We start from the raw sequence: 12,744 nt of genomic DNA on the forward strand, positions 1-12,744 counted from the left end.
CACACACACACACACACACACACACACACACACACACACACACACACACACACACGCACACACACACAGACACAGAAATGTATGTTTGGCAGATTATTTCTTTTTGTAACAATGCTTCTTGGCAATGACTCTTAGACTATTGGAAAGTCTGTTAATTTCTCTTTTAAATGATGCCGCATTTGTAAGGAACATTTCTGGAATGAAAAATAGAGCTGAGTATGTGAGTTACACACAAAAAATATTTGTCAAATCTTCACTGCCATTGCCAAACAGCTTATTTTGCTGATGCTATTAACAGGTGTTGTCAATCAGGCGCCCGGTATAATGACCTCTTGTCAAATTTTACAACAAAGAAATAATCTACACAATCACTGTATAATTACAAGCTAAAATAGTATTACTATGTGAAAAGATGTCCTAATTACAAGATAAGATGCCATAATTAAAAGACCCTGATCTCATAATTGACAGAAAAGTTAAAGAAAGTCATAGCTGACCTACACGAAAGGAAAAGTGGACAATTACTGCACTATCAAATTTGATACGAATTATATTCCTCTTTGGCATGAGACACTGGGAAATATTGAGTTTACTTAATGTGGATGGCATTAATAGCTGCATTTTCATTGTAAATGTGCACAAAACTTTGTCGATATTCTGTTAATGTCAAAAACACAGTTTCGCAGCTGCAGTGTTTCCATTAAGTAAGAAATGCTGTTAAAGTCACGCGTGAATAAATTTGTTCTTGCAATAAGTCATTACAAACATGGCGGCATGGATGTAAACACATAGCATGTTGCTACCGCGACACTAGCGCTCATCGTCAGCCATCAGAGGAGACGTCGGCATCTTTTATCGAGGCTTTCCAGTGACAAGCCTCTGCTTTGGAGTGACTATGTATGCTGAGTTTTTGGGAAATTGTAGTCGGTGAGTTTACTACTTTCTTTTACAACTTCTGTGATATTACTACTACTTCTACTTCCTGTTATCTTCTTCTTCGTCATCTTTTTTGCCAGTAGAAAGCCGGTTGTTGATCACGTGAATCCCGCGATGCAAAAAAAGTGTTTCCATTCCATTTTTGCGAAAAACCCCAATTTCGATACGGCCGAAATACCACCTCATCCTAGCGCAAAAACATTTCCTCGAAAAACTTTTTTTTTTGGAAATTGACATGTTTCCATTGAGCAAAATTATTTTCAAAATTCTAATTTATGTATTTTCATGGTCAATGGAAACGCAGCTAGTGTTAGTATGTTGACATTGCACATGTATCAAAATAGATGTGTTGGATTTACTTAACCAAATTACAGTATGTCAACTGTTTTCACTCAACTGAATTTTACTGAACTGAGTGAATGTAAAGCCATTTTTACATGTACTTTTTAAGTAAATGTGAATCAAATGCATTATATTTACTCAGTTCAGTTGAATGGATTCAGTTGGCATAATTGGGTTCAGTAAATCCAACACGTCTGTTTTTTGAGTGAGTTCTTGGGGCTGTTTAGGTGAAAAGTCCACTCTGACCTGCTGGAAGTCATTCTCTTCCTACAGGAGCATTTAAACCAGTATGGGACAATAAAAGTAACTAATGCATCTGCAATGCACCTAGGCTGACTTGGTGGCGTCCCAAAGAACTATTAAGTTCTGTACGTACACAAAGAGCACACACTTGGTCCTGTTTCAACCCTGCAGGTCATAACTTTATTACTGTAAACTCTGGTGGGTAAACTTATATACAGCTCAGTCTAGTCACTCATGCATTCAGCATCATGTACTAACATGTTTAGGTGGTTCATAAACTTAAAGGGTCAATACTATGTGTTTCTCAGGCATACATTTAAATACTATACCATAATAAATTATCTATGTCACCTTTAGGTGTTATTAAAATGCTGTTTTTATGTTTAAATAGAAAATAAACTTATCTTCTCATCACTTCCGCTTCTAAACGTCTTGAAATTGGCCTCTGTCTCTTTAAGAACCACCTGTCTTGCCCATTTTGGGGGGAAGGGGGGTGGGCTGCCATGATGCAGCTTACTTGGCATCTGAAAATACATTTCCTCAAAGGTATTTTTAATCTAAACAGAGTTTCACTGAGTGAGAACTAACACTGAGATGGGCGGGGTGTGTGGGGAGGAGGGGGGGGGGGGCTGCCATGAGGAAGTTCGGCTTGAAGACACACCCCAGGGACGTTTCTGGTGCCAAAAGGCATTTCTGGTCCCTACCTGTCGTTTTGCTCCTCAGCATGGCTTCCTAAAAACRCTGCAGGATTTCTCAAACATGCATGAATGAGTCAAAGCAAGGCTTTGGGCATGTTTTTATGAGAGTATAACATTATAACATGATATAAAACTCAAAAAAGTTGATTTTACATGATATTGGCCCTTTAAAACAATAGTTCCTATTGTTACATCCAGTACCTGGTCAAATAGTACTACTTTTCTCRTCTTTTTTCATAATTATGACATCTGGATCTTGTAATTATGAGATGAGTCTATTTTCTTTTTTTATTTTGTGAATGTAATACTATAATAATGACATTAAAGAGTGAAAAAAGGCAAGACAAGGATGTTAAAACAAACAGCTAAGAACATATTCTTTATGTTTTTTTGCTTTCTTTTATGCGCCCATATAGTGAGCCTGGGACTTTTTAAACAAAGTAATCAAAATAATGAGAAACTACTGGATGCAATACGATCCAGTATTTTCCTGTTATTCACTTGCCTCCTCTGGGATACCCACATTCATGGACACAGAACCTAACTACATACAGTATATTATAAAGTGTGCCTTKTTACCAGTAATAATATTGTTCAGTCCAAAAAGTACTCTGCACGTATCTGATAAACAACACACATATATCCAATAAGCACCACAGAAGTAGTAAGGAAGGCATTGAGTATGGCTACCCAAATATTTAGCTTGACTTTCAAGACAATAATGTTATCATGGTAATGATGAAAAATTGTAATAATAATAATTATTTATCTCTGAGTTCCACATTACAACACGCATGGATTCATCTTGCTTCTCCATACCCCATCTTCATATTGGTTCTGAATGACTTTGCTTCAGGGTATTACAACAGATTTGGCTTTTAATTGAATTTCGGTTTTTATTTGTGAAAACATGGTATTGAACAGAGACATAGAAATGTGAGGAGAATAAAAGCTTGAAGAGATAATTCACAATTTGCATATGTGGAATTGTTCAGCATCGGCTAATGTAATCTTTGGGTTTCTGTAAATAGTTTGATTATGATAAACATATTGTTTAGTATAAAAACAGATGGTGGTGGCTGGCAGAAGGTTAAGGGATGTTCTCGTTAATAACATTTTCCTTTATTTGTTTATTTATTTATTCTTTTTATAGTTTTAACAAAAATGGTAAAAGGCAATGACTGAATAGAGAGGAGGAGGTGGAGGTTGAGAGGAAGGCTTGTAAAGATGACAGGCAGGAGGAGGAGGAGAGGTAAAAGATAAGGAAAACAGAGGGGCAAACAGAAGGAGAGCAGTGAGTGGGATGTGTGGTGAATTGCTCAGTGTGGTTGAGCACCAGCTGAATTGTGCTACGAGGTGTCTTTGGTTCCTAAGAAAGAAACATGGTACAATAAATAATAGATGTCAATGGATCCGCACAATGCATTTATTTTTGAGATTCTTCTTTGTGTGACCACTTTTTCTTTTTTTTTCCCTTTTTTTAAATGGCTTTAGCACAAATGTGTCAACACATCGATGCATATTATATATTCACATTTTTTTCTAAGTGGCACCATTGTTGTGAATGTGCGCTTCTGTAAGATGGTGAATCAGGGAACCAATCTGTGAATGTGTTAATCCTTTTTGCATTATATATAGAGATGTTACCTAATACCAATAATGACTACATTTTAGCTATGGTACATTATATGACTGAAGAAGGCAGTAAAACAGCAGTCACATTGATTCACTAGAATTTACTTTTTTTGGCCTTTGTGGAAGTAATCAGTAAATGTTTCATCATTGTATTTGAACTGGAAATTAAATTTCAAACATAAGCTTGAATCACGTCAATTTTTTGGGAGCTGTAGATAATTTACTTCAACAAACACAAAAATTATCSTAAAATCTGTTGTGGTAGGAGATTGATTCCCAAGACAAGCTTTGGATGCTTTTAAGTCAAACACAGTGTTTAATTTTATATTACGTGTGCAAGTCAACACTGTCTGTGTGTTAGCAAAATATCTCATGCACCACCAGTGAAATCTTTAAAAATATAATGTATTTACATATAACACATTTAGGAAAGAATTGAAGAAAGTGCTGAACACAAAAGCAACAAAGCACAAAAATAATTCAAAAGACATTAATAATTAAAACACAATACAATAAAACCATCAAAATTATTAAGTGGAACAAAAGTAAGGTCTACCTTCATAATGAGTTAAAAACCAGGTCAAACAAATGTGTTTTAAGAAGAAACTTAAAAATCTAAGAATTATTGTGTGTGTGATGTAAGCTGGTATGACTGAAAAGGCCCAATCACTTCTGCAAAYCAGCCTGGAACTCAATACAACAAAAAACAAATAACCATTAGATGTAGGGGATCTCTTTCTTTAAAATCAAACTTTCTTCTACTAGTTTTGAAACTCTCCATAAAAAKAAATCAGTGGATGTGTAAATGATCATCTTTAAAAGAGACTGTGATTTAAGATGGTTGCCACAGTTAATAAACCTTAGCTAACACTAATATAAAGCAGTCATTTTAATTGCGTTTTCTTAAACAGCCATRCATTCCCTATACCAACTTTTCCTTTTCAGAATGCAGAGATMCATCACAGGGYCAAATAGAGACAAAATAAGCAAAYATCCATWCACACTMTCATTCAYACYTAGACAGTCTAGAGRGTTACTAAATAATCCAACTTTTATGATTATAAGAAATGAAATTTGAGAAGAAACATGAGTACTCAGAGAAATACCACACGTGCACAGAGAGAACATGCAAACCAAGGCTGGGATCTGGCAACATCACTGAGAGGCCCCTACTCTACCAATTGTCCCATCATGATCCATTGTTTAAACAAATGGGTAAAATGCATTTTTTTGTTTGTTGTTGTTTGTTTATTTATTTAAGAAGGGACAGTGCTTATTACAGAAAATGCCAGAATTAGCCACGGAGGCTAGTTTTCATCTGTAGTCATCTGTAGTGTGTTTTGTAGTTATTCTCCCTCTATAATTTGTCCTAAACATACATCTAACTTGTAACAATATTATACTTCAAAATTGCTCACATCTGTAGCTGATGAATTTTAATTTCTAGTTATTGTTTTTTTATCATCACAAGTAAACACCCCACCAACTTTTATGTAAAGTGCTTGAGGTTGCAGAGCTATTTTCACATGCTTAGAGAAAAAAAAAGTAAGAAAAATACAAGAGTACTCAAATAAGATTTAAATATCTGCTGAGAAAAAAATATAAGAAATACATTTCAAAAAATCTTCAAAATTAGAATGTTTGTTCTTAGAGAAAATTCCCTGGAAACAAGATCAATATCTTACCGGTTTTAGCTCAGAAATCACTCGTCGCCTCATCACAGGGCTGGRCGTTTGATCTCTGGCCTTTGTACATCACAACAGTGCACTGATGGATCTCAGCAGCCAGCCAGGAGCTTTGAGGATTTGAGTAATCTAGCTGTTATGTATTTAATTTGCTATTAATCCTGTTGAAGTGTTATAGTAAATGTTAAAAAAAATATATAAATATTTAATTTAAGGATTTTGAAGCTAACAGTTTATCCTGGTTGTGTGAGCATCCTGTAGTCTTGCAGATTGCACAATACTGTATGTACAAAATATAAACTCTGTTTTGTATGCAAATACCAACATTTTTTTTTCTCTCGTCAGTTTGTAAAGGTCAGTGACATAATTAGATGTTCAAAAGTATTGATAATTTGAGTTTTTATTRTATGTCAACAGCTTAACACAAAAAGAACGATTTCAGACACAGTTTAAAGTGAAATATTTGTTCAGTGATTAGTTTTGCTTTAATGCAATTCCCATCTTGCATAAATACCTCAGTCTACAATTAAAATAATGTCCCTGTGGACAGAAAATATTCCTTTGAATAACCATGAGGCAGTAAGACATAAACGTTACATTTTCTGCCATGGCCATAAGTTWTTGCTGCTTGAGAAAGAGATAAAGGCGGAGCTTACACACAACTTTAAGTTTGCAATGTGTGGGAATGACACACTATTTCATGGGCATGTTTTCTGGCATTGAAGAGAAAATAGAACAATTTATTCAACGGTTGCTTTTTGCTTGCATCAAACCAACATAATCTCATGATACTGCACAAGAATTACACACATATTCAAGTCATCTAGCCATCTTTTGACCCTTTAACAGTAACAAATAAGTAAAATCGGACACTGTGTACCCAATAACATTTATAGCTACTTCCAGTATTCAAGGTTGGCATTCAGCTCTAGTGCTTTGGTCATATAAAACTACTTTTATGTTGAGTTTATATACAAACATATTTATTAGTTAGTTTTAGTAGAATTTTGCATTGTGATAGCAAAATGTCCTCATTCTGCAATGATGTTAAATACTTACTCTTAACGTGGACAATGATATCTGTAAAAATATTTACCGGGTATGTGAAATTTAAGCAATTATAGTGTTTTTTTATTTATTTATTATCAGATAGGCCATGTTGCTTTTTTTTCTTTAATTTTAAAATGACAAAGGGCCAAATCAAATATAGGAAAAAGCACAGAGCTAATTCAGTTGTTCCACAATGTATTTTAGGACTAATGTACTATAAAAGACAAAAGCTGGTATGATATTATAATGGTGTTATGACCTTAATATTGAGTAAAATTGAAAACGTATCACAATTTCACTTCTTCTAAACAGAAATCCATCTACTCCTTCATCAATACCACACATTGCTGCAATATTGATTAAAGGATGTATATAACAGTATTTGACAAGTTTTCATTCATAGACCATTAATTTTTAATAGACAGAGCAAGAGTGGGAGGACAGGGTTAAAATCAATGTCAGCGTTTTCAAATTATTCATGACACTGATTTTAAAATTGTCAACTATTCATATTTTATCACATGTAATGATACTAAACGTATAATCAATATAAATTTAAACAACAGAGAGCTAGCTGTTTCATTATAAAACACATTGTGATTTTTATTTTAACCTGATGTACATAAAGTGGGTAAACCTAAGCAAAATAAATTACAGACACCATAAGCAAATGTGTTTATTATGCATAATATTCCTTTATTTATTGATTTATTTTGTTGTTATTTTTGTTAGTTGTTGAAGCTGCTAAGAGCTAGTTAATAAGCCACATAGCAATTCCGGAATAGGCCATTTATTTTACTGATACACATGGTAGCTCTTAGAAATTTTAGCCAATATTTGTTTTAAAATACCATTACCCTAAAAAAGATTAATGTCTGACGCAGCTCTGGTAATTCTTTATCTTATAGCCAAACATTATTAAGATGCAGCTAACATTTTGCAGTGCGCAACATGTAGCCTATTATCTTAAAGCCATTAAGTGAAAATATACTGTATATTTTCTGCTAAATTCATCAGACGTGCACATTTAATTTGGTCACTTCTTCCACATTGTCACATTAAAGGGGGTAATCCTTTTTTTTTTTTACTAAACTCAGTTACACACTGTCATGCTTGAGTGATTTGGTTATAAACAGTTAAATAATCATTAATTGTCAGCAGGAGCCTGTGATTCAAGTGAGAAAACACTGATTATGTTTACAACCATGTAAAAATCAAATATTATAGAAAGTGACTGACTGGCAATTACTGATACACAGACTTGTAAAAGTGTGTGTGTGTGTGTGTGTACTTGTGTAGAGAGAGAGAAAGTTAGACCAGCGTTAATAGCTGGAGAAAGACAATCTATAATTGAATGCTGAAAATTTAGTGCTCAGCATTACTTGAAACAGTAGATAATCTGTCTCTTTCTATGCTTCTGCACAAAAGCTTTGCTTGTGTCTCATCAAAAAGACAGAACTGGAACTGTTTGATGTATGGTGCGTCATCAGGACACAAATGAAGGGCGAAAAAAGTGGTGACTCTATGTAGCTGGTTCGAAAATAATGAAGCAAAACAGACAATACCATAAGCACTTTCACAGAAATCAGCACAGCTGTTTTTATCCTCCTACTCGTTTTGGGGCAACATGGTGGCACATGGGGTTAGATTAGGGTTTTCTCTCAGTACTTTGATTTCCTCCCACAGACCAGAAAGCCTGCAGGTTAGGTTAATTGGTAAATCTAAAATGTTCCCAGATTTAGTTGAGAAGGGTTTCTCTGCAAGTCAGTGGGAGTTTCTTGGGTGTGGGTGTAGTTTGGGCAAACAGTGATTGGTTGGATTGATGTGGGGGAACTTAAAAGACAAAGTAATGATAATAGTAAAATTATTGCAAACATGTACAAATAATTTATTGCTTACTTCAAATTTGGTGAGACTAGTCCCTTCCTGTCTGGAGTTATTATTAATATCAATAGCCATATTTAAAAAAATGTGATCATTTTCAAAGCAGCTAAGGGTTGTTTTGCTGAATTGTTACACACCCCTCCACATTTACAGTGTTCAAATTTTATGTGGCTAGCACATTTCTGTTTCTAGTAATAACTAAAGTAATACTCATAAAATTAACATCTGAATTGTTGCACTTCTCCCCTGCTGACTTGAACTACAACAAGAGCTACACTTACTCTCTCTGTAGCTGTGAGGTATCGTGTTACAATATTGTGCTTGCACTTATATAAAGAACTTGTAAGATTTACTAGAAAAAAATCCTTTTAACAATTTGTATTGATGTTTAATTAAATTGAAATGTTCATGTAATATTTACTCATCATTATCTAGTAAAAGTTATTAAGAATATAGTTAAAGATTTGTGAATAAATCAGGTAAATTTTACTTAATTTGAGATATAATTGAGCAAATTAAGTCAATTTTACCGGATTTATTCACAAATCTTTAACTATATTCTTAATAACTTTTACTAGATAATGATGAGTGTAAATATTACATGAATTTGTAGCATTTAAATTTACTAGTGCAAATAGTTTACAGGATTTTCTCTTGTAAATCTTACAAGTTATTTTTTTACAGTGCACAGCTTACCCAAAACCAAGAAGCTCTCACTTGACTGCAGTGACCCCTATTTGGTTTAAGTGAGAGTGTAGTTGTTTGTCTTGTTTGTCTTTGTGTGGCCCTGAGTTGGACTTATGACCTGTCCATGATGTATCTTGCCTCTCACGTTGACCAGCTACCTACGATCTGGAAAAATCTGTAAAGCAAAATGAATGAATGGATATGAAACACTTTTTAACTTGTAAAATCAGACACCAAACTTGGTGAGAACTCAGTTTTTAAGGTATATGTTGACAAATGTACATGTTGAACATTCCATTCAAAACATTTAGTTTAAGTTTATGTAAATGTTCAAATGTAAAACTCTCTGAGAACATGTAATGATAAAACACCCTTAATTAACAGGCTAATTGTTTTTGTCATATTTACAATGTTAATTTAAAATCTTACCGTGTTCCCCTGCAGTGTCCCTGCCCTCCTACCCCCTCTTTAATCACTTGTCTGCAAGAATTTCTAATTGTCTCTTGTGCCATTTTCTTTTGTAACCAATAACAGCAGAGCTAACAATACTCTCCCCCTGTCAGCCAGTCACTGCTGGCTTTGTGAATGGGTCCAGGCTTTTCCCGAGAGGGCCTCCTACAGGGTGACAGTTAATCATTTCTGAATGTTCACATTACAGYACTACTGGGGCCAGACGTAAGAAATGGGTTCCAAGGTTAACAAGAAGGACAGTGGGTAAAATCAGTTGCCGTTTGGCTGGGATAGACATAAACTTAAAAGTCAAAAAGACATCTGTACTCAATTTTTTTAAAACAACTGAAATGCCTTTCTTTTTATGACTCATTGAGGAGTTAATTGGTTAATATTACTAGGTCATGGAAATAAAAGCATTGTAATTGTTTTAAAAAGATAGGGCCTTGTCTGTTTTTRGAATTTACATTTGGCACARTTTGCTTATTCCCTTCTTACTTTCSACTTCCACACTGAATCACTGAAGGTCAGCGGGTAACGTGTCTGAGGATTTATCCATTTTTATAGCCATTTGAATGATGGTATTTACAGCCTTTGTCTGTTAGTCTTTAGAGTTTTGTGAGTGTGCTTGGGCACAATATATTGTTAAGGTTAGTCTGAACATAAGCAAAATTAACTTCTTCATGGGGTGGCCGAGCTCTGCTTTAGATATAGGGTGAGGATRTCTGTCATCTGGGAGGAACCTGAAGTAGAGCTGCTGCTCCTCCACATTGAAATGAGTCCATTAAGGTGGTTTAGGCATCTGATTAGGTTGTCTCCAAAACACCTGCYTTTAAAGGTGTTCCAGGYAYRTCCCACTGGTGGGAGACCCAGGGAAGACCCAGGACTTACTGAAGGAATTATGTATCCTCTTTGGCCTGGAAACACCTCAGGATCCCCCAGGAAACGGTGGAAAGTGTTGTTTTGGAGAGGGATAAGCAGTAGAAAAAATAGTTTCATTTGCAGCTGTTTTATGAAAATATGTTTGTTACTACATGATTGTATGTGGGCCAAGCACAGGTATATGTGCCAATGCATTGAGGATGTAAATGTATTCAGGTGATCAGCATATCAGTCCTGGACTGGTGGAATATCATACAAGACTATCCCTTCATTGCCAAAACTAGTTGAAATGAAAATCAGATTKTTTTATTTAGCCTGTTTTGAAAAAGTAATCCACAAGCATACTTCAGCCATTTTGCCTGAAACATGGAAAGCATCAGTGGTATTTTGATAAACGATATGTTTTCGAGTTGTTTGTTTGTTCTCCTGAGAATGACACTGTACGAGCTGTGTGTGTTGGTAAAAAATGACTCATGTCTGAACTTTTCAAATAACAAGCATCATAATCTTTTTTAGCACTTCACATGTTTGGTAATGTTTTTTTTTTKKTTTKKTTTTTTTTTTTAGCTATTTTGTTTGTGTTTTCAACACTCCTTCAATCATCAAGACAAGCCCAATAACTTTTGATTAGTGTCTTTTGTGATGAAGACAGAACATTGTGAAACGTGACAAGTCATTTTTCTTCTTCTTTTTTTTTTGTTTCTTTTTCTTTTCAGACCCAGTGATCAGAAGAAAAGCCACATGCTGGAAGTCGAGAAAGACGGATGAAGCGCTCAGAAACAAATTATAAGTAGCAGGGTACCATCTCACATCAGTCATTATTGATATCACAAAGCACAACTTTTTCATCTGAAACATTGTCATCCCTTCCAACACTGCAGCGCTTCACACAAATTGTTCTACTCTGCAAGTCATAAAATAGTTTAATGTGAAGAAAATCGACGTTTTAAGCGTGAATTATTTCAAAATCTGAATTTTAGCATCTAGGCTGTCATCATTCAAGCACACTACGTCTTCATTTTCAACACTGAGTGCATTTACGTACACAGAGCCTTGTTATTAACTGGATGCAGATATTGGGATATTTGGTCTCTCAGCAGCTACATCTTTATATACACCTTTTAGATATTCATTTAGCATATCCTGGGCTCTCTATAGTGGCATTTCCTTTCATATTTCTGATCATTTAACAAGAGTAAATGGGATTTGTGGCACAAATACTATCTCAAATTCATATTAAATGTGCATGTATTTGCACTCACTGCTGCTCCCCAGAGTCAGAATAACTCATTTTGGTTCTCTACTTATATGTAGAACGGTAGAACAGAAAAAGAAAGGAGAACCTCAAACCTTTTGGTCAATCCCAGAATAAGCACATCACTTCCCCCAAAAAAAAATAACAAATAGTGTTCACTTTCCCCCCCTCTTGTATTCCTCTCACTTTTGTTGAGGGGGCAGGGGCTTTATCTTTTGTATGTGTACATAAAGCAATTTAAAATCTATAGTTTTGTACATGTAATTTTTATGGTGTGTGGATATTTTCTAATAAAACAAAAGAAAATTAAATGGGTGATTCTTTCCAAGGCTGGTTTGTATTTTGTGTTATATTTTTTTTTCTTATTCACAAATTAAATATTTTATTAGGTGTAGCCAGTTTGATTTTATGACATAAAGCACATTGATACAGGCCTCAAAGTTTTTTCCTGAGGTATAAGGGGGAATTTATAGACTAAGTTGGTCATTTGACCCCACTGGTTATTTTTAAAAATAGTAAAAAAACATGGAAAAGTTATCAGTTGACAGTTGGGAGCGGCTCTTGACCAAACCCAACATAAAAATGAATATTAATTTTCATAACCACAAAAGCTAGTTTTAGCAGTTCCCTTGTCCAGTTTTGTGTCAATATTTATTCTGTAACAGAATGATACTATTACATCCAAAAAAACTAAATTCAAATTAATCCATTTACTCTAATAGTTTTCCCATTTCAGTGATTTGACTTCCAGCTGAACAGTTTGCTTAGTCTCTGAAATTTACTAGACAATTAGAGATCATAACACTTTTATATCAAGTTGCTGACAGAGAAAACACAAACTGTTCTGTACCTAGTTAGTGCAACTGGGCATCCTTCAAAATATATCTGAGAACAGACAGAATTAAAATAATACATAAAGCAGTTTGCATAAATAAAAACAGTAAATGTTGTTATTAGAGAGAATGCAGCGTATCATGATTAGCTATTAAAAAACTGT

The 12,744-nt window shown here is 34.6% G+C and overlaps 1 protein-coding gene across 4 annotated transcripts in view; it reads left to right on the plus strand.

Annotated features, from left to right (window-relative positions):
- Positions 1-12,070, plus strand: part of zgc:172282 (leucine-rich repeat and fibronectin type III domain-containing protein 1-like protein) — a 214,729-nt gene extending 202,659 nt beyond the window's left edge. For all 4 annotated transcript variants that reach the window (XM_014005338.1, XM_014005339.1, XM_014005341.1 and 1 more), the window contains one exon: positions 11,209-12,070. The gene's annotated coding sequence lies outside the window, so the exon portion shown is untranslated. The remainder of the gene's footprint in view (positions 1-11,208) is intronic.
- The last annotated feature ends 674 nt before the right edge of the window (positions 12,071-12,744 follow it).

The sequence above is a fragment of the Austrofundulus limnaeus genome, unplaced genomic scaffold (genome assembly GCF_001266775.1).
Source record: "Austrofundulus limnaeus strain Quisiro unplaced genomic scaffold, Austrofundulus_limnaeus-1.0 Scaffold29, whole genome shotgun sequence".
NCBI lineage: Eukaryota > Metazoa > Chordata > Actinopteri > Cyprinodontiformes > Rivulidae > Austrofundulus > Austrofundulus limnaeus.